The sequence below is a fragment of the Pristis pectinata genome, chromosome X (assembly GCF_009764475.1).
Source record: "Pristis pectinata isolate sPriPec2 chromosome X, sPriPec2.1.pri, whole genome shotgun sequence".
Taxonomy (NCBI): domain Eukaryota; kingdom Metazoa; phylum Chordata; class Chondrichthyes; order Rhinopristiformes; family Pristidae; genus Pristis; species Pristis pectinata.
This window is the reverse complement of record NC_067450.1, coordinates 12,570,327-12,589,771: the sequence shown is the minus strand read 5'-3', so window position 1 is coordinate 12,589,771 and position 19,445 is coordinate 12,570,327. Positions and strand designations below refer to the sequence as shown.

Below are 19,445 nucleotides of genomic sequence, written 5' to 3'. Positions count from 1 at the left end.
TTCCCATGAGCTATCGAACTTGTTAAAGTAGTCAGACCACAATACATGGCAGTGTGGTAATGAGTGTGTCTGAAGTGGAAAGTTAGTTTATTCGAGTGCAGATTTGCTCTCAGACCCAGCTCAGGGAGGAAGGCACTCAGTGAATCGATTCAATGGAACACTCGAGGGAACGTACTGTCCAGACCGCCAACTGGTTCCAGCCGGAATGAGGCAGAATGACGTGCCTTGTCCACCCTGCGCCACATAGAAGAGGCCGAGGCAGTCTGTTTTAGACCCTTTGACTCTGATTCTTTGAGCGCTTAGTGACTTTGAAATAAACGTTCTCAGTACTTCCGTTGAGAGGTATTAAAACAAAGGCGAGGGAATGGGTCCAAATTCGAGTAACGAACACAGAACAGTACAGCACAGGAACAGTCCCTTCGGCCCACAATGTTGTGCTGAACTAATTAAACTAATGACACCTAATCCCTGCTGCCAGCACATGGTCCATATCCCTCCATTCTTTATACATTCATGTGTCTATCTAAGAGCCTCTTAAACGCCTCTATTGTATCTACCCCTGGCAGTGCATTCCAGGCACCCACCACTCTCTGTGTACAAAACTTGCCCCGTACATCTCCTTTGAACTTACCCCTTCTCACCTTAAATGCATGCCCTCTGGTATTGGACAAAATTATGTTCAAAGACCCCTCCCTAATTTTACACTTGACATTCTGCATCTTTCAACTCTCACTCACAACACGTACAATCAGAACCAAACACAAGAGAAAGGCTGCTCGGCCCATCTACAGAAGTCTACTATCATCATTATCATCGTCAACCTACCTAGAGTGAGAAACGTTGCTCACTGTGTGTAGGTTTCTCTTGCCTTGTTACAACAGCTAATGACCTTGGAGACATTGACGACCCTCCGGTGCTTATGACTGTCCCGTCAAAACTTTGCGAGTAAGGCGGGAATTCAAAGAGTTAAATTCTTCTTCAGCTGCTTCCAGTGTGGCAACCTGGAATAGGGAACAGGAAATGTTCGGATATAGAATCAGTACAAGTCTCTTTCTTACTTGCCTTATGTCCCAGGCTGGCCTTTCCACACCTTGTCCGCGGAGGGCAGGAGGGTTACTTACCCCTTGTTCCCCTTCGTTCTGTAACCAACCACTAGGGTCCCAGCAATGAGTGGAGGTGGAGGAGCACTTGAATTTGACTTGTTATCCTTTTGTCTCCATCTCACCCCAGGGCCTGGTGTTCACGAGATGCAACAGGGCCCATTTTCGTCATGCAAGCCTCAGCGAGCTTCTGGTTCCCTGTGTCACAGGGTCTCCTGTCACTCACTCACTCACTTACCTACTTGTTATGACTGAAGGAGGCCTTTTTGCCCGGTGAGTCCATGCAAACTCCCAAAAGAACAAACCCATCAGTTCCGTTCTCCCTCTCCTTACTTCCCTCTACCCCTGAAACTTACTCTCTCTCATACGCCCACCAATTCTCCTTTGGTTCTTTTGCCACTTACCCACACACTGGGGGCAATTTACAGCGGCCAATTAACCCACCAACCTGAACGTTGTTGGGATGTGGGAGGAGAGCGGAGCATCCGAGAGGAAACCCACTGTAGTATGAGAGGCCAGGGGTCAGATGGCAGTGACAACACTACTGACCCCCATGGTCGGATGATAGCATTGCCTATCGGGTTGGAAGCTACACCACTGTCAATCAAGGGTCTGGCTCCACCCCACCCATCAAGAGCTTACCTAAGGATTGGCTTGTAGCCCACCTTTGTTCTTGACCCTGAGCCATTGGCTTGTTTGAATTACCTGAGCGGGCTCCACCCAACTACAGCCCTATAAAAGATAGTACACGTGGGCAGTTTGCTCTTTTTTCTGATTGCTGCCGGGGTTGAGACCACAGGTGAGAGGGTGCACTTCCACAGGGGTCTAGGAGCGTCCTAAGTAGATTCCCAGTAGCGTAGAGCTGTTGTTTGTCCCAATTCAGGGGGTCCAGACAACATATTTGTTCGTTCCCTGATCATTTGTACTAGTTCGTTGTGTGTGTGTGTGTGTGTGTGTGTGTGTGCACTTCACCCCTGTTGCGTCTCCCTCCACATTTCGCGATCACCCAAGTGCGAGTGTGCATTTGTTCCTTCTCATTCTGTTCCCGCGTCTGTCTTTGTAAATAAAATTCTCCTTTTTGAAGTACAAAGACTGTGTGTCCCAATATCTCTATCCTTAAGATCCAAAACTCAGTAAGATTAAACAGATCATAGCTAAGAGATTCAAACTGAGAAGATCCCCAGAAGGACAAGCAGGTCTTACCCGCAAATGCAGAAGTGGTCCTAAAAATTAGTTTCAGCTCTCCTGAACCAGGGAGAGATGGATCTGACTCAGAGTCTCTCCCCTAACTGTAAATGAGCTGGAGGAGAAGATATGAGGATATGCACGAGGGGAAGATCAAGTTAAGATAAGATAAGACAAGATATCTTTATTAGTCACATGTACATCGAAACACACAGTGAAATGCATCTTTTACTTAGAGTGTTCTGGGTGCAGCCCGCAAGTGTCGCCACGTTTCCGGCGCCAGCATAGCACGCCCACAACTTCCTAACCCGTACGTCTTTGGAATGTGGGAGGAAACCACAGCACCCGGAGGAAACCCACGCAGACACGGGGAGAACGTACAAACTCCTTACAGGCAGCGGCCAGAATTGAACCTGAGTCGCTGGTGCTGCAATAGCGTTACACTAACCGCTACACTACCGCGCCTGCCCTCGTGCAGTCGGAACCTTTAGACTGAGAAAATGAGCTCCAAATGAAGTGGCTTCAATAGCAAAACGAAGCTGGATATGGTTCAGCCTAAAGTGAAACTTGTCTTTGTCTAACTAGCACTCGATTAGAGTTGTCTCTGCATCCTCTCCCTTCATCCTTTTCCCCAATTCCCCTCCCCCGGCTTCCAACAGCCAAACATCCTCCTGCTACTAATACAGGAAGAGGGATCTGACCCTGAGACATTCCTGGTGAAATTTCAGGACAACAGACAGGACGTTGAATCCAAATGTGTTTAACCTTTCTGATAATCCGAAAGTAGACTAAAAGGAGGTTTAGAAAAATGAAAAGAAATACTGTTCAAGCACATAAGCTTCAAGCTCCTTGCTGTTGGCAGTTTTGCTGCAGATTGGTTTGCAGCTCTGATACATTTGGGTTTCATCATTGTTTGCCCATGTCCCGTCCACTCCAGGGGCACCAGGTTTCCACACTGGGACACCTGCAACCCTCTAGTTTTGTGCCCAAGTGCCCGTCTTCGTGCGAATGCGCAGTTTGGCATTGGAAGGCATCGCAGCCTACCCTGATGCTGCAAATGCCCATGTTCCCTTTCTCAGGGTTCATTGAACAGCAATCTGGTGCACTCAGATCAGGGGGCTCACAAGATGCTTTTAGTTCTATTTGCTGTGGACCCCTTTGCCTCTGTAGGCCAGCTGTGCTCTGCTGATTGAAGTGGACGGCAGACATGTAGGACTAATTCCTCATGACTTGTGCTAGTCGACCTGAAGCCTAATCCCTACAGCTGCATTTTCACTGGCCTGAAGTGTTATTGGTACTTTACAGCTCAGCTGACTGGTACTTATACAGCAGGGATCATTCATCCATCATTAGGGCACCACAGTGGCACAGAGGGTAGAGCTGCTGCCTCACAGCTCCAGAGACCCGGGCTCGATCCTGACCTCCGACGCTGTCTGTGTGGAGTTTGCACGTTCTCCCTGTGACCGCATGGGCTTCCCCCGGGTGCTCCGGTTTCCTCCCACATCCCAACGATGTGCAGGTTGATTGGTTAGTTGGACACTGTAAATTGTCCCTAGTGTGTGGGTGAGAGGTAGCATTTGGAGGGGAGAGGGAATGATTGGGAATGTGGGGAGAATAAAATAAGATTAGTGTGAATGGGTGGTTGATGGTCGGCACGGACTCAGTGGGCCGAAGGGCCTGTTTCCGTGTTGTATGACTGGCAGTGGAAAAACTTGTAACTAGCACTTTCTTGAAATGGGAGATCTGCTTTTTTGGACAACTTTCTGTGACAATGATGCAAAGCAAAATGATTTCAGTGGGCATTTATATCATCTCTAACATGGGAGCCTGCTGTGCACAAAGTCTTTTAAGATCTGATATTGTGAAAGGTACAACCCAAGTATTAACACAAGTTCTTTCTGGAACATCCTATGTAAGCAACCTTCAGTTAATTCAGGCTGAACTCTAGCTTTCCTCCGATCCAAGCATAAAATTTATTGTGACTGAACATTTTTCTGTCACCTAAATATTGCTGATGGTGCTGTGCTTTACTGCATTATTCATGTCCAAGCATAACATTTCCCTCAATTAGGCTCTCAACATACTGGATATTATCAATCCTATTGTTTTGTTTCAATCCAAGAGAGCTAATGTTTAAGCCTTTCTTGGGAAACATAATATTTGCTTTCTGATTTGTCCTCTTCAATTTTCTCCCTGTTTCTATGATGGAACTGACTCATGTTGGGGTAACTGTTCCACAAGTGCCAATGGCACCTCATTAGTTTGTTCCCATAGCCATTCGTAGATTGTCTAAAGTTCTGGTCTGACCCCTTTTGGAGTACTGCATTTAATTCTGAGCATTGCAGCTTGGGTTTGGAAGGAGTCCAATGCAAAATCATCAGAATATCAGCAGTGTCAAATGAGGACTGCCTGCAATAAGTAGGCTTGTATTCCCCTGAGTTTAGAAGATTAGGGAGCAAACTGAGGTGTTCAACGCGATTAGCGGATTCAGATCAAAGCCATTTGCTCTGCTGAGGGCATAACTAATTTGGCAGCAGACCATTTACAGTTGATGACAGGAAGTACATGAAGTTATAGAATAATACAACACAGAAGCAGGCCCTTCGGTGCGACTCGTCCATGCCAACCAAGATGCCCAATCTAAACCAGTCCCGTTTGCCCGTGTTTGGCTCATATCCCTCTAAACCTTCATGCAAATGGCGGAGGGAAAATGGAAATGCTGTTTACCTGGGCGATAATTGAAAATGTCAGAACTCAGAGCGATATTATGCAAGGATGTTTAGTTTTACAGAACGAAGAAAAGTAAGAACATAAATCAAGAGCTAGGAGCAGGAGTACTTCACTGTTCAATAAAATCTGATCTTAGCCTTAGCTACACTTCCCTGTTCCCATAACCCTCTCCTCCCCTATAAACCAAAAATCTATTTCTCTGCCTTGAAGGTCTGCACCTCCTGGGTGGAGCATCGTAAACATTCACACCCCTCTAAGAGAAAAATATCTACCCTCCTTCACTGCTTTAACCAGCTGTCCCCTTATTTTGAAACTTACCCTGGTTCTAGATTCCCCCACCAGGAGAAAGCTCCTTACAGAATCTATGCCGTGCAATCCATCAGAATCTTACATGTTTCAACAACATCTTCTAAGTTCCAATGGAGTAAATTACAATTATCAGCCTATCCCCCCTCCTCACCTGGATCCACCCATCACCTCCCAGCTCATGCCCCATCCCTCCCCCTCACCTCTTTACACTGACCATCTCCCCTCTATCTTTCAGTCCAGATGAAGGGTCTCACCCTGAGACATCGACTGTCCATTCCCCTCCACAGATGCTGCTTGACCCCCTGAGCTCCTCCAGGTGGTATTGGTATTGGTTTATTATTGTCACTTGTACTGAGGTACAGTGAAAAACTTGTCTTGCATACCATCCATACAGATCAATTCATTACAATAGTGCGTTGAGGTAATACAAGGTAAAACAAGGTGTAAGAGTGCCAGGAGGTAATTGGTAGATTGGTTTATTATTGTCACATGTACCAAGATACAGTGAAAAACTTTGTTTTGCAAGCCATCCATACAGATTGAGGTAGTACAAGGGAAAAGTCATGGCAGAATGCAGAATATAGTGTTACAGTTACAGAGAAAGTACATTGTAGGCAAACAATAAGGTGCAAGGCCACAATGAGGTAGATTGTGAGGTCAAGAGTCCATCTGATCGTACTAGGGGACTGTTTGATAGTCTTATAACTGTGGTGGTTACACTTTACAATAATAATGGATTTATTGATCAGTCATGGTACTCAGTTTCTGGCAGTCATCTACAACAGTTAATGTGCAAGGTAATTTCCCAGTGGTGAAAAATACAGGCCCAAAATCACAAGTTTTTCACAAACTTGTTTACTTGCCACATGTCATGTGCTTCCTGAGTGAGAGTGGATAGGAAGTGATAGTGGGTAAGAGGGCTGAACCTGACCAGCTGTTCCTTGACTCCCCTTTGTTTGTGAGCAGGGTCATTCAGGGCAGGCGAACCCTGTCTAGTTTCCCCTGGATGGTGTCAGTCAGCTCCCTCAGCACAAACCAGGGGCCTCTTGTCCACATGCCTTTGCAACACAGTCGTTAGTGTAATGGCCCATTGATCTGAAAGCATCAGAGACCCTGTTTCATTATATAAAGTATCTTATTCATTAACTGAGCTTCTGTGACGGAAATCAAAAGCAAATGGCAGATCTATTTTTAGAGGGATATGGGCAAACGGAACTAGAGAAACAAAGGACTGCAGATGCTGGGATCTGGATGAAAAACACGGTGACGCTGGAGGAACTCAGCAGGCCCGGCAGCATCCGTGGAGAAAAGCAGGCAGTCAACGTTTCGGGTCAGGACCCTTCCTCAGGTCTGAAGATAGGAAAAGGGGAAGCTCAATATGTAGGAGGGAAAAGCAGAGCAGTGATGGGTGGGCAAGAGAGGGGAGGCGGGGTGGGCACAGGGCGATGATAGGTAGATGCAGGTAAGAGATAGTGATGGGCAGGTGTGGGGGAGGAGGGGAGAGCAGATCCACCAGGGGGTGGGTCAAAAGTAAGGAGAGAGAGGAAAAAAGGTAGAAAAAAAGGGGCTGGGAAAGGGAAGAAAAGAAGCAGCATGGTGGGGGTGGGGGGCGTTGGTGGAGGGGGGTGGGGATTACTTAAAGTGGGAGAATTCAATGTTCATGCACCGATAGGAATCTTGGTCAGCAAAGATGAGTTGGGCTGAAGGGCCTGTTTCCGTGCTGTATGACTCCATTGAATGTCAGCTGTGGATCTGCAATGCTCCTTCCTCTCCAGGTGTAGACCCATCCTGGACTGATGCTTAGCAGTCCCTTCCAGCCCACAGAAGGACACTACTGTTCTACATGGAATGAACCATCAGCATCCTAGAGCTCGACAGGATACATTAACAATGACTGCAACAATTTGACAGTGAATGTTCTTCACTTCCCTTCCTCCTGGTCTGGATTTCAACCTCCCTTGTGTATGACTCAGAAGCGGCTGATAGTCTCGAGCAGCAACAATTGCCAGCCAAGGTTGAACCATCTAGTTTCCTCCTCTCCTGAAGACACTGGTTCAGGAATGGGATTCTAAATTGCCCCTTATTATCTGGGACAAGCACAACACACACCTGCAAGTTTTCAGTCAATGGGGGAATCGCAGATAAGTTCAACTCTTGTGCCTAAATGCTAGATTGTCAGTCTTTTTCCCAGGGTGGGAATGTCAAATACTAGAGGGCATAGCTTTAATGTGAGAGGGGGAAAGTTTAAAGGAGATTTGCAAAGCAAGTTTTTTTACACAGAGAGCAGCAGGTTCCCAGAACAGGCTGCCAGGAGAAAATGACGGAAGCAGATACAATGGCAATGTTTAAGAGGCATTTAGACAGGCACATGAACAGGCAGGGAACAGAGGTATATGGACAGTGTGCAGGCAGATGGGATTAGTTTAGATTGGCATCCTGTTCAGCACAGACATGGTGGGCTGAAGAGCCTGTTCCTGTGCTGTGCTGTTCTATGTTCTATGTGTTCCAACTGCAGAATTGGATAAAACTCTGGTCTTGAATTGAATCGAAAACTCTGTCAACCAGAATAGGTAGAAAGCTCATACAAGAGCAAGAGCTTATTATGCACTGCAAAAGGTATTTGATCCTCAAAGCCTAATGCCTTTCGAAGGATCAATCCTTCAATCCTTTTTCCCTCACAAACACTGACAGTTGTTTTAACACACATGCTCGATGTGGTTACTAAAAGAAGCCAAGTTAGTCCAAAAGGCTTTCTTTAAATGACCGGCATGCTAATATTGCAAATATCCTCATCCTGGAATCTTCAAGTTGCACTGAGCGATATTATCAGCATTCATGTGAAAGCCCTGTTTCTGCAAAAGTCATCTGTATATTTTCAATGTTAACATCTTTGCTCAGTCACTGGACAGAGGAATTTCAATCAAGTCAAAAGAAAGAACTCAAATTTACTCAATGTCTTACACAACGTTGGGATGTTCCAGATAACTTTATGCTCAGTGACATACTTGAAGTTATATCTCCTTGATTGCTGCAGTACAGGAGGCATGATGCTCAACAAAATGCCACAAAGATCATTCATCTTTCAATGAGGCTGACAGAAGAATGTAAACACCCCATCTGATTGGCACCTCTTCTGTCTGTCAGCCTGAATTATGTGATTAAGTCCTCAGAGTGGGCATTGAATCCACGACCCTCAGATTCAGGTTGTAGCCCACTGAGCCATGCCTGACACCTGGCTTCTGATATCTCACTGTGTAATGCCAGCGCTTTCATGCCTCTGCAAATCCTTATTTGCTCAGGCAGTCAGATTAGAACAACGTGTATCTCTGCTCTCATTAAGCTGAGAATGTCAATACTGGAAACATTGAGCACTTCGCTAGCCTGGATACCCGCAGCTGGCAACAAACACACCATGTGGCAGTCTGGCTTAGACCACAGACCCTGTCACTGGGGGAAAACAAGCAAGGAATTTCTTTCAGAGTAAAAGCAGATATCTGAGAAGTTTTTAAAAGGGCCCCACTGTACTTATATTAGGAACAACTGCTGTAACTTGAGAGCTCCAGATATACCTGAGTAAATTACCGCACTTGTACGACAATTCTTTAATTTTTAAACTGATTGTAAGTCAGTTAAAACAAACCGGTCAATTAGCATACTTGTTACCACACCCCTGGAAGAATGTATTGGCTTTGCAGAGGGTGCAGATTGACTTGACGGAGTGATACTCGGTTGAGAAGGGTTAAATCATTTGCCCCGGTTGCATGGTTTGAGTTGTCTTCAGTGAAGAAAATTAAGAATTACTTGAATTGAGGTGCTCAGGTTGATTATTGGAGTTTGTTAAAGTGGAAAGAAAGAAATTATTTCCCTTCAGAGTGCACACAGTGGCGCAGCAGGTAGCGTTGCTGCCTCGCAGCTCCAGAGACCCCGGTTCGATCCCGACCTCCGGCGCTGTCTGTGTGGAGTTTGCACGATCTCTCTATGCGCGGGTGTGTTTTCCCCCGGGTGCTCCGGCTTCCTCCCACATCCCAAAGACGTGTGGGTCATTGGCCGATGTAACTTGTCCCTAGTGCGTACGTGGGTAGTAGAATCTGGGAGGAATTCGTGGGAATATGTGGAAAATAGAATGGGTTAGGGTAGGATTACTGCAAATAGGGTGCTTGGGTGTTCAGCATGGACTCAGTGGCCCAAAGGGTCAGTTCCCGTGCTGTATCTCTCCGTGAAGAGGGAATCCAGAACGAGCCAGGTTGATCAGCTGTGATGTCAGGAAGCACTTTTCCACACACAAGTGAGTGGAAACAGAATTGTATTGATAGATTCATTGATGTTTATAACACAGAAAGAAGCCATTCAGCACATTATGCCAAAATGTTGGAATCTAACTACCCGTTGGTCACCCCCCACCCCCCCAACCCCAGTCGATAGCCATTGTGCTTTGAGACTGAGGGTCAGTGGCCTACGAGACTGTAAAGGACATCATAGCTGAGGCTAATCCTTCCCTCGTTCAGTCACCACAGACTCGCCCAGTTCCCACAGACACCTCCAATAACCAACAATGACCCTGATCGGCACGTTCTGTGAATGCGAAATGAGGAGCCCAACAACGAATGTAGCAGGTTGCAATGCACAGTCAGGTGCGACAGCCACTTTGACTCCTGCCTGATAATCACTTTGGGCAGGCATGGGATGGCCAATGAACAGGTCATTCTTCCCGTCTTCAACTGCTAGCGGGCACATTTACTCAAAGCAACAGGGCAGATTGAAAACCACTTCCACAGTCCCTCTCTCCAGCCTGTATGAACACATCTTCTGGCAGTTAGCAACGGAGTTATCGAATGCTTAATGCAACCAGGGGACGATCCAACAGCAACTTTGATCTGCATGACACATTTGACGTTTAAGAATGTTCCAAGATACTTCAGAGGATTGCTATCAAATAAAATTTTACACCGAAACCCACAAGGAGGCATCAGGATGGGTGACTGAAAGAGTCAGTAAAGCAGGCTCTTAAGAGCTTCTTGAAGGAGGAGGTGTAGGGAGGAAGCTCTAGGGCGCTGGCAGAGTGATGAGTGTCAGAGACAACCAAGATGCTAGAAGCGATGGAGCAAAAAACTGCCAAGGTGTTCCAGAGCTGGAGACAGTTACAGAAGTGGGGATGGGTGAATTCACAGTGGGATTTAACATCAAGGTGTTGGGCGATGGGGAGCCAGTGCAGGTCAGTGCACACTGAGGTGATGATGCAGTTACTTTTAACTATTTGGGTTCCACTTAGAAAACACAGAAGTATACCGGAGAACACCTTTAGTTATCACCTTTAGTGATAGTGAAAAGCCCAAGAGTAATTTTTGGGTTACATTTTAAACCAACAGTTTCATGTGAATTGAATTCATACAGTACCTGCAATGTCCATCGTCATGTCCCTCGTCCCTCATCCCCCATCTTCCAAAACCATAAAGAGAATAGATATGACTCATTCGGAGAAGGGAATTATTTTTGACACATGTACCAGTCAATATTTTCATACACAGTTTCTGTCACGGGCCTTCAGTTCCCCTTTGGTCTGAAGTCTGGCAGCCTTTTCACGTAGCAGACACATGCACAAGACATCAAGGGACAGTGGCTCAGGCACCACAGGCTGCTGCTGTGTCACTTCATGCAGCATTGTGGGGTGTTAAGAACAGACTTGGCTTTGGCTGGCCTTTACCTCGATTCCCTCAAAGCCTTCTGTGTTTCGTGTGAAAGTCAGCTGAGGGTTAAACTGGAGCATTCTCACCTTGGCTGAAGCTGAGCTGAGAGCAGTCTTCTAGTCCCTTCTATCAACTGCGCCAAAAGCTTCCTGTCACACCAACATTCCATTCTTTGATGCGTGCAAGAGTCAGACCTCAGTGACTATGAATGGTCTATGCCCTCCTCGAGCCCTTCAGTCTTAGAACTACTAAACAGTCACGGAACTTCCTCTTAAATAAAATCTGGAGCACAGGATGTGGTGCTGACAGTTCCCGCTCTGGAACTGGCAAGTTGTCTGTGCTTTCTTCATCCTGTGCTCTAAAGAACTTGTTTTTCCTCTCAATCATATTCCCCACTGGTATAAAGTAAAAGTAGAAATCCAAATGTTAAATTCAGATTGTTCCAATGTGGTTTTGGGCACTTGGGAGAGATCATGCTTCTTGTTTTCTTATTTTTGTCAGAAAAACAAGAACAAAAATCTCGTGAAGTCTTGGAGGCACTTTCGAAGGAACAGAGAACATTTTTGCAACAAGGGGAGTCCCTTCAAATCCTCAGCCTGCTCCACCGCTTACGATTGATCTGTGTGTTAACTCCATTGACCTCCTGATCTCCTGACTCAACAAAGGTACTCGAGGCTCAGTTTACCACAACCTCGGTTGACATTTGATCGCATTCCAGTTTCCCACCACCCTTTGAGTGAAGGAATGTTTCCTGATTTCACTTCTGTTTCACTCTAGTTCTAAACTTAAGGGCACAGCTCACTTGTTCTTGATTTCCCCATCAAGGCAATAGTTACTCTGTATTGCATTCTTCCATTTTAAACCTCTCGGTCAGATTACTAGCGGAGTCTATGCAGCCTGTTCTCACACTTGAACCACAATTGCTTTGGTAAATCTGTGCCCCCCCTTCTAAGGCCAAGGGAAGTGTTGGTAAGCGTACGAACAAGCCACCCGGTCCAAGTGATCACAGGGTCAATGGTGACCTGGCCTGTCAATCCAGGTGGCACGTTAGTGCAGCGGGTAGTGCTGCTGCCTCACAGCTCCAGAGACCCGGGTTCGATCACGACCTTGGGCGCTGTCTGTGTGTGGAGTTTGCACGTTCTCCCTGTGACCGCATGAGTTTCCTGCCATGTACCAAAGGTTTGTACTTTAATTGGCCACTGTAAATTACCCCTAGTGTGTGGGTGAGGGGTAGAATGTAGCAGGAGTTGATGGGAATGTGGGGAGACTAAAATGGGATCAGTGTAACTGGGTGGTTGATGGTCGGCACGGACTCAGTGGGTCGAAGGGCCTGTTTCTGTATGACTCTATAGGGTACACTAAGCTTAAATCTGCTTTGGGTTCTGGGACGTCTATATCTGTCATATGAGAGGCAATGATCAGCCAGGGATGCCTACCATGGAGCGATTCAATAACTAAATAGAGGTTTAGGTGGCATTGTTAACACTGGCCCTTCTCTGGACCCACAGGCACAGGGCTTCTCCAGTTATACAGGTCTTGCATAGAAGGGTATCTGGCATCCCTGGGAGCCTACGGAGAAACAGTGAATCCTACAGCACTGGATGGGAGACAATGGAGCTCTCCTTTCTCATTATTCCATTGGAACCTTAAATTACACACTGTTATAGATAGAATGGTGACTCAAAGTTAAAACAAAAATATGTAGAGTCATAGCACAGAAACAGGCACTTCAGCCCAAATGGTCCATGCCGATAAAGATTCCCATCTAAGCTAGTCCTATTTGCCTGTGTTTGGTCCATATCCCTCTAAATCTTTCCTATCCGTGTACCTGTCTGAATGTCCTTTAAATATAGTTATTGTACCTGCCTCAACTACTTCCTCTGGCAGCTCGTTCCATAAACAGACCACCCTCTGGGTGAAAAAGTTGCCTCTCAGGTCCCTTTTAAATCTTTCCCTTTTCATCTTAAATCTATGTCCTCTAGTTTTAGATTCCCTTTCCCTGGGAAAAAGACTGTGTGCATTCACCGTGTCTATACCCCTCATGACGTTATACACCTCTACAAGGTCAACCGTCAGTCTCCTACGTTCCAGTGAATAAAGACTTATCCCGCCCAGCCTCTCCCTTTTACTCAGGCCCTCGGGTCCTGGCAACGTTCTCGTAAGTCTTGTCTTCACGTGGTACAGGATGTCCCAGGGTGCTTTACAGCCAATAGAATATGAAAAGCATTGTATAGCTCGGAAACGCAGCAGCTAAATTATGTGCAGCAAGCTCCCACTGCAAACAAGATCACCAACTAAGCAACTGTTTTTAATTGATGTTGATTGAGAGGTAAATGTCGGCCAGGACACTGGAGAGAACTTCCCTGTTTTTTCTTGAATTCTGCCTTGGGATCTTTTACATCCACCACACAGGGGAGACACGGCTTCAGTTTAAAATCCAGTCGGAAAGACAGAACCTCTGGTAGTGCGGCACCAGTCTGAGGATGTCGAGTAAGAAATGCTTTTTTAATCCTAACATTGAATAGTAGCTCCAATGCACAGGATCACAAGAGTGTTGTAGACCCAGCCAGCTCCATCACGGGCACAACCTTCCCCACCATCGAGGACATCTTCAAGAGGTACCTCAAGAAGGTGGCATCCATCACTAAGGACACTCACCACCCGGGATGTGGCCTCTTCTCGTCACTACCATCAGGGAGGAGGTACAGGAGCCTGAAGATCCACACTCAACGTTTCAGGAACAGCTTCTTCCCCTCCACCATCAGATTTCTGAATGGTCCTTGAACCCATGAACACTACCTGATTTTTGCACTATTTATTTAATTTGTAATTTATAATATTTTACATCTTTGCACTGTCCTGCTGCTGCAAAACAACACATTTCACATCATAGTGATACAAGTTCTATTGCTCTGCCTGGGCTGGGTCTGCAGATTTTAGCTGGCAGTTAAGTGCCATGATTGTCCCAGGCCTTGTCGTCTATAGGTGTAGCTGGGGGTGGGCTCAGCTGTGGTGTCCTCTGCCACAATGGTTCACGCATGGGGATGGTCTGGAAGGACCCAGAAAGTCACCAAGTCCCATGGATCAGATCCCAGCAACAAGATGCATTTTCAGAAGGGGAGGGTGTTGTGAGAAATCCACATGGCCGTCACGTGACAGTAACGACACTGACCCCCGTTGACCGGAGGACAGCATTGCTCCTCTGATCGGAAGTGCTACTACTGTCAATCAAGGTGCGGCTCCACCCACCCCTCAGGTGTGACAGTACCTTTGCCTCTGAACTTGCCTGACCGGTACCCTTTGTCTCTGAACCTGTCTGACCATTGGCTGTGGCAGGAACCTTTGTCTTTGACTCCCACACCATTGGCTCGTTTAAATCACAACATTGAGGCTCCATCCAGCCTCCTAGCACCATAAAAAGGGCTGCAATCCAATAGCCCTTCCTCTTTTGACGACCCCAGGAGTAGTGAGACAATGCTGCAGAGATCATTGGTAAGAGTGCATCACCATATGGTCAGGGAGCATTTCACTCAGTCTCAGGGAGCGTTAAGGGCCAATGCTAGTGTGGGACGGGTATTGAAGTGTTATATCCTGAAGTTGTACATCGTTACTGTGTGCTTGTGTGTATTAGTGTGTGTGTGTGTGTGTGAGTGTATCCTAAACTAGTTGCGATCCCCTCTCGTGTTCGTGGTATCCTGTGCATGAATGAGTGTGTGTCTGTTCCCATCCATTCTGTCCTGCGTTCGCCTTTGTGATTAAACTAGTTTTGGTCTACAAAGCTCATGTTCAGGGTCCTTGATCCTTAAGACTGTAAAGAACCATTTCACACAACAGAGGGGGAAATTGGGAAACGAGCTGAGGCTTTAAATAAAATGATGTAGTATTTGACACCAAGTCCATGAAAGCCATTCTGCCCAGCTGGTCCATGTTAGTGCTTTTATGCTTCACACCATTCTCATCATGTGCCACTTCTTCTCACTCTACAGGACTGATGGACACCTGTACATACGGACAAGCTCCAATAACATTACTGAGTTCAAAAGTCTGACTTATGTCCGTACATTTGGTCGTTTGAACAGCAGAATTAGTTTCCTCTCTCTCTCCACTTCAAGTAATCGTTCTTTCGTGTCAACGAACAAACTGCTGGAGGAACCCAGCGGGTCGAGCGGCATCTGTGAGAAGAAAGGAATTGGTCGACGTTTCAGCCCTGGTGCAGGATTTCGACTCGAACCATCGACAATTCCTTTGCTCCAGATTCCAGCATCTGCCGTCTCTTGTGTCTCTGTTCTTTCATATCAGTCTGACGTGCTTTTGATGCCATTCACTACATTCCTGTGGAGGTGTGGTTACCTTATCAGGTGATTTTTGTGTATTTTCTGACATGGTCAAACTTGAATTATGGATGTCTGTATAAATGAAACCTATTCATTACCTGGAGATGTCCTGTATCTACATAACCTTCTCTTCCATTCGATCCTCGTGCTTATTTATCTTTTCATTCTATTCACCCAACCACTCCCTGTTTGAGTAAAGTCCACATTCTCAGTACCTTTTGTTAACGTCACAAGCGCCTCCGAATGATGACGTGGACCCTGATGGGGTGGAGGTCTTCTTTGTTTTATGGTGAGATCCATTGGTGAAATAATTTTGGGCTGTTTGAAGCCAGATTGTGACGATGATTTGTTAGTGGCACAGAGCTAACTTCATTTGGGTCAGATGAAGGGTCTTGACTGGAAATGTCGACTGCCCATTTCCCTCCACAGGTACTGCTGACCTGCTGAATTCCTCCAGCTTTTTGTGTGTTGCTACATATATAGAGCATTGGGTTGTTTTTGGGCTGGAGAAAGGGCAAGCTTGGATTCAAGGGGGCACAGTGAAGGCTTGCCGGATTGGTTCCTGAGATGTACTTGGGGACGTCCCATGAGGAAAGGTTGGGAGCCGATAATCTTTCGAGTTCAGAAGAATGAGAAGTGATCCCTTTGAATCCTACAGGATTCTGAAGCCATTTTGCAAACTGGATTCAGAAACGAGGAGAGTTAATGTACAGTAAGTTCATTTAAGTTTATGTTAACTTATCTTTGTCGTGTTTGTAATGTACCGTGTTGCTGCTGCAAAAAGCTAACTTTCATGGTATTTTTATCCTGGATATGTATGCCTATGGCAATAAACTTGAACTTGAACTTGGGATTTTGTTCCTCAGAATTGTGGATAGTGGTAATTAATTGATGGGAATAAAGGGAATCCACAGTTTCTGTGTGGTGAAAGTCAATGTGATCCCATGGCTCTGTAGAAAGAAGAAAAGCAAGGTAACATGCCTCAATGACTACTGACCAGTGGCTCGGACATCCACCATCATGAAGTTCTTTGAGAGGCTGGTCATGGCACACATCAACTCCAGCCTCCAGACAACCTCGACCCACTGCAATTCGCCTATCGCCGAAACAGGTCTGCAGCAGATGCCATCTCCCTGGCCCTACACTCAGCCCTGGAGCATCTAGACAGTAAAGGTACCTACGTTAGACTATTGTTTATTGACTACAGCTCTGCCTTCAATACTATAATTCCAAGCAAACTCATCTCCAACCTTCTAAACCTGCTACTCAACATCCCCCTTTGCAACTGGATCCTTGACTTCCTGACCAACAGACAGCAATCAGTGAAGACAGGCAGCAACACCTCTGCCACGGTTATTCTGAACACTGGTGCCCCACAAGGCTGTGTCCTCAGCCCTCTACTCTACTCCCTATACACTCACGACTGCGCGGCCAGATTCTGCTCTAAGTCCATCTACAAGTTTGCAGATGATACCACTGTTGTAGGCCGTATCTCAAATAACGATGAGTCGGAGTACAGGAAGGAGATAGGGAGCTTAGTGTCGTGGTGTCATGACAACAACCTTTCCCTCAATTTCAGCAAAACTAAAGAGCTGGTCATTGACTTCAGGAAAGGGGGTGGTGTACATGCACCTGTCTACATCAATGGTGCTGAGGTCAAGATGGTTAAGAGTTTTAAGTTCCTAGGAGTGAACATCACCAATAGCCTGTCCTGGTCCAACCACGTTGATGCCATGGCCAAGAAAGCTCACCAGTGCCTCTACTTCCTCAGGAGGCTAAAGAAATTTGGCAAGTCCCCTTTGACCCTCACCAATTTTTATCGGTGAACCATAGAAAGCATCCTATCCGGATGCATCACGGCTTGGTACGGCAACTGCTCTGCCCAGGACCATAAGAAACTGCAGAGAGTTGTGGACACAGCCCAGCACATCACAGAAACCAGCCTCCCCTCCATGGGCTCTGTCTATACTTCTCGCTGCCTCGGTAAAGAAGCCAACATAATCAAAGACCCCACCCACCCCGGACATTCTCTCTTCTCCCCTCTCCCATCGGGCAGATGGTACAAAAGGTTGAGGGCACGTACCACCAGGCTCAAGGACAGCTTCTATCCTGCTGTTATAAAACTATTGAACGGTCCCTAGTATGATAAGATAAACTCCTGACCTCACAATCTACCTCGCTGTAACCTTGCACCTTATTGTCTACCTGCACTGAACTTTCTCTGTAACTGTAACACTTTATTCTGCATTCTGTTATTGTTTTCCCTTGTACTACTTCAATGCACCATTGTAATGAATTGATCCGTATGGACAGTATGCAAGATAAGTTTTTCACTGTACCTGTGATAATAATAAACCAATTTTCCAATTTACCAGCTTAGATCATCTGATTCAGTCCCTTGCTATTTTATACATTGGAAATTATTGGACGAATGATTTGGTCCATTTGGATTGTATACAATGGGAATGATTTGGCCCGGTAGAAGTGTACACAAAGGGATTTAACACTTGTCCTTTGATCCCTTAGAACTTATTTCATGGGAGTCAATGCGACAGGAATTTTAGATAGTAAGAGTGATAGAGAAATTGTATAGAGTGGGAGTGAAGAGGAAGTGCTTTGGTGTGTTGGAATGCTCCATAATGGTCACAGATGACAAATAGTTCGGCCCACTGGGAGTTGTGACTCAACCAGTTTTACGGTTGGATCAGCGATTTGGTTTCTTGAACATTTCAGGAAACAATAAAACAATGACAAAACACATGGATCACCCTTCTTTTTATAACAGACTCTGCAGCCATCGAAAAACTGGAACCTTTTATGACTTTTTGATATAAGGCCCAAATATCAGTGAGTTGATAACTTGGTGGTCTCAGGAAGCATTGATTACTTAACCTTTTAAAAGACGTTTCTTGCCCTAATGTTGTATGAAATAAGGACGAGCCTCATATTACTTGAAGTCACATAGCAGGATCTGTCGTGTTTTGTTTCTGAGCATGTTGACATCTGTGTAATCCAGCCTATTCACCCATACCTTGCCCATGTTGCATCCCAGCAGTGTCTAAGGGCCATTTTAACAGGAGGTAACAGAGGTGACTGTGTTTGTAGAGTGTCCCTGGTTGTGTGTCACTATTTTCCAAAACATCTACCTCCTGTGTGAAGAACAACGTAGAAACCAAAGCTCTAGGTTATAAAGGTCATTAATCTTTATCACTTCACTTTGAATGTTTGCCACTTGATCAATAATTGTGATACAATCTTGTTGAGAGATTAGAGACACAAGAGACTGCAGATGCTGGAATCTTGAGCCACAGACGAATTGCTGGTGGGACTCAGCAGGTCAGGCAGCATCTGTGGGGGGAGAAGGGATGGTAGCTATTTCGGGTCGAGAACTGAAATGCAAACCACACTTCCTCTCCACAGACGCTGCCTGACCCAGTTGAGTTCGTCCAGCAACTTGCATTTTGCTTGTTGAGAGATTGATCACATAACAAAATGGGCTGAATTGCCTTTCTGTACTCTAAAACTGCGTATGCAAGAGGAAAATATTTTGTGGGCTCCCTTTGGAGGACAACAGCAGAATCATTGACAGAAATGGCACGAAACACTTGCCAGTGGTTTTCAAGATACTGGAATGACCCTATTGGGAGAGACTGACTAACAATGAAGTAAAACCCCATTATTCCTTATGACTTATCCTCGGCACCATGTGTTGACAATACAGTCTTTTCAGCTAACTGGAGCCCAGCAAAATAACTGCTGCAGCCAGCAACTTGCAATAGCTGGGGGAGCACTATAATTCTCCCAGATCCTCTGGATTAGGGAACAAAAATAATTGTTGGAGGTAAATCTTCCCAGTCCCAGAACATCACTGCAGGACTTCCTCAGTACTGCATCCTAGCCCAACCATCTCCAGCCGCCTCATCGGTGACCTTCCCCATCTCTGATAAGATAAAATGATGCTCACTGATGATGCACAGTGTTCAATTCCACTCATAGCTCCTCAGCCAATGAAGCAGTCCATGTCTGCAGCAAGACCCAGACAACATTCAGACATGGGCTAGAAGTGGCAAATATTATTCACTTCATAAAAGTGCCAGCAAATA

The 19,445-nt window shown here is 45.9% G+C and overlaps 1 protein-coding gene across 6 annotated transcripts in view; it reads right to left on the bottom strand.

Moving 5' to 3' along the window:
- LOC127567047 (activin receptor type-1-like) overlaps positions 1–19,445 on the bottom strand; it is a 108,681-nt gene that overhangs the window by 77,943 nt on the left and 11,293 nt on the right. For 3 of the 6 annotated variants that reach the window (XM_052009704.1, XM_052009707.1, XM_052009708.1), the window contains exon 2: positions 826–1,001. The exons of 2 other annotated variants lie outside the window; for them this stretch is intronic. The gene's annotated coding sequence lies outside the window, so the exon portion shown is untranslated. Of the gene's footprint in view, positions 1–825; positions 1,002–10,718; positions 11,027–19,445 lie in introns of those variants that run through there. One more of the 6 variants, XM_052009705.1, reaches the window with a different exon arrangement.